This window comes from Meles meles, chromosome 7, assembly GCF_922984935.1.
Source record: "Meles meles chromosome 7, mMelMel3.1 paternal haplotype, whole genome shotgun sequence".
Lineage (NCBI taxonomy): Eukaryota > Metazoa > Chordata > Mammalia > Carnivora > Mustelidae > Meles > Meles meles.
This window is the reverse complement of record NC_060072.1, coordinates 62,667,185-62,670,616: the sequence shown is the minus strand read 5'-3', so window position 1 is coordinate 62,670,616 and position 3,432 is coordinate 62,667,185. Positions and strand designations below refer to the sequence as shown.

The 3,432-nt window shown below is 41.9% G+C and overlaps 1 pseudogene; it reads left to right on the top strand.

The window, feature by feature from the left end:
* Nucleotides 1-354: 354 nt before the first annotated feature.
* LOC123947023 lies at nucleotides 355-2,223 on the top strand (annotated as a pseudogene).
* The last annotated feature ends 1,209 nt before the right edge of the window (nucleotides 2,224-3,432 follow it).

Genomic DNA, 3,432 nt, shown 5'->3' with positions numbered 1-3,432 from the left:
GGGGGATAGGAGAAGAATAAATGAAACAAGATGGGATTGGGAGTGAGACAAACCATAAGTGACTCTTAACTCACGAAACAGAGGGTTGCTGGGGGCGGGTGGGAGAGGGGGAGTGGAGTTATGGACATTGGGGAGGGTATGTGCTATGGTGAGTGCTGTGAAGTGTGTAAACCTGGCAATTCACAGACCTGTACCCCTGGGAGTAAAAATACATTATATGTTTATAAAAAAATAAGAAATAAATAAAAATTTTTTTTAAAAAACATGCCGACACCATCTTTGGGGTGATCCGTGGTGGACGTTTTGAGGGCAGCTGACCTGCAGCCTACACATCCCGGACCGCCTCCCGTGGAAGCCTGAGCCGGCCGTGTAGCTTTCTCCCTTTGTCTCATAACCATGTCCACCAACGAGAATGCTAATTCACCAGCTGCCCGCCTTAATAGATTCAAGAATAAGGGGAAAGACAGTACAGAAATGAGGCGGCGTCGAATAGAAGTTAATGTGGAGCTGAGGAAAGCTAAGAAGGATGACCAGATGCTGAAAAGGAGAAACGTAAGCTCGTTTCCCGATGATGCTACCTCTCCACTGCAGGAAAACCGCAACAACCAGGGTACTGTAAATTGGTCTGTTGATGACACTGTCAAGGGCATAAATAGCAACAATTTGGAAAGCCAGCTCCAGGCTACTCAAGCTGCTAGGAAACTGCTTTCTCGGGAAAAGCAGCCCCCCATAGACAACATAATCTGGGCTGGTTTGATTCCAAAATTTGTGTCCTTCTTGGGCAGAACCGATTGTAGTCCCATTCAGTTTGAATCCGCTTGGGCTCTCACTAACATTGCTTCCGGGACATCAGAACAGACCAAGGCTGTGGTGGATGGAGGCGCTATCCCAGCATTCATTTCCCTGTTGGCATCTTCCCACGCCCACATCAGCGAACAGGCTGTGTGGGCTCTAGGAAACATTGCAGGTGACGGTTCAGTTTTTCGAGACTCGGTTATCAAGTATGGTGCAGTTGAACCACTTCTGGCTCTCCTTGCGGTTCCTGATATGTCATCGTTAGCATGTGGCTACTTACGGAACCTTACTTGGACACTTTCAAACCTTTGTCGCAACAAGAACCCCGCACCCCCGCTAGATGCCGTCGAGCAGATTCTTCCTACCTTAGTTCGTCTCCTGCATCACGACGATCCAGAGGTCTTGGCAGATACCTGCTGGGCCATCTCCTACCTGACAGATGGTCCAAATGAATGGATTGAGATGGTTGTGAAAACAGGAGTTGTGCCCCAGCTTGTAAAGCTTCTAGGAGCTACTGAATTGTCCATTGTGACTCCTGCGCTAAGAGCCATAGGAAATATTGTTACTGGGACAGATGAACAGACTCAGGTTGTAATAGATGCCGGAGTGCTTGCTGTCTTTCCCAGCCTGCTAACGAACCCCAAAACTAATATTCAGAAGGAAGCCACGTGGACAATGTCAAACATCACAGCTGGCCGCCAGGACCAGATTCAGCAAGTTGTGAATCATGGATTAGTCCCATTCCTCGTTGGTGTTCTCTCTAAGGCAGACTTTAAGACACAAAAGGAAGCTGTCTGAGCTGTGACCAACTATACAAGTGGTGGGACAGTTGACAGATTGTATACCTCGTCCATTGTGGCATAATAGAACCATTGATGAACCTCTTAACTGCGAAGGATACCAAAATTATTTTGGTCATTCTGGATGCCATTTCCAATATCTTTCAGGCTGCTGAGAAATTAGGTGAAACCGAGAAACTTAGTATAATGATCGAAGAATGTGGAGGTTTGGACAAAATCGAGGCTCTACAAAACCATGAAAATGAGTCTGTGTACAAAGCTTCATTAAACTTGATTGAGAAGTATTTCTCTGTAGAGGAAGAGGAAAATCAGAATGTTGTGCCAGAAACTACCTCTGAAGGCTATACGTTCCAGGTTCAGGATGGCACCGCTGGGACCTTTAACTTTTAGCTTGTATAGCCGACGCAGAAAGTTGTTTGTGGTGTGCTCTGTTTGGTAGAAGTTTGTCTTACTGTTTCTCTACTAAGAACTCGTTTTAAATGTGTTTTGTTATTGTAGCACTTTTTACAACAAAACTCTACTTGACCAGTTCCAAACTGTACAAACTGTATGAAGCTCCTCCTCCCAGTGGGTTTCTTATTTCTATGTGGAATCTCCTCTCTTGCAGCGTCTGTAAATAAAGATTAAATTCCACCCTTTTCATTAAAAAAAATAATAATAAAAATAAAAAAATAAAAAAATATGCCAAAATATCAAAAAAAATTTTAAACAAAAATATATTTATTGCAGCCTAACATGGGGGGGGGGAACAATGATCCAATAATGAGGGAATGTTTAAGTAAATTGTGATTTAACCACATGATGAAACATTATATAAACAATGAAATATTTTTTCTTAGATTTTCTTAATTTATTTATTGGACAAAGAGAGCACAAGCAGTGGAGCAGCAGGAAGAGAGAAAGAAGCAGGCTCCCTGCTGAGCAAGGAGCCCGAAGCAAAACTTGATCCCAGGATCCAGGGATCACAACCTGAGTCACAGGCAGACGCTTAACCAATGGAGCCACCCAGGTACCCGAAATATACACTTTTAACAAGAATTTCGTAACAAGAAGAAAGAGGGCTTACGTTATAAATGAATGTATATTAACTACCCTATAATTTTAAAACCTAATAAAAAATGAAGTCGAAAAAAAAAAGACTATGGAATTGTTTATATAGTCCTTCACTATGTACATTGGTATACAGCTCAGCTATACCAAAAAAATGATTAAAATGAACAAAGGTTAACAATCATATCTTAGAATTGTTGAGTTATAATTACACTATCCTTTTAATTATTTAAAATTATCTATTGTGAATTTTTATTATGTTTACAATGAGAAAACTAGAAATCATATTTTAGACAAAATGCTTTCAGGATGCATTATCAATTCAACGGATTGAGTTTACCAAGAAAGGGAAGCCAAGCAAGGTTCCAACAGATGGCCACCGCTAGTGGACTCATCAGCACCGTACACATTTTAGTCAAGGAGTAAAATTAATCGACTAGTGGGACTCAGCACTGTGAGGTCCCATGTTCTACCACCACAACAAAACGGCAAAACAGCACTTAGTTCATTAGTCCACGCAGCTCCACTGTTCACCTCACTGCTATCACTAGACCAGATATCTGGTTCATCTGAAGGACAAGCCCTGTTTACCAAAATTGCCCTAATGGGCAATTACTGCCCACCTCCATGACAAAGAGCTAAATTATTTACCCTTCTAAAGTACACATGTAGATTACCTGAGACCAATGATAATTTATTCTGAGGATAAAACTATGACAACCAGCCACAGTGGCTGAGTTAATCTTCTGAGGCCAACCTGTTCTCCTTCTTCATTCTTTTTATTTTT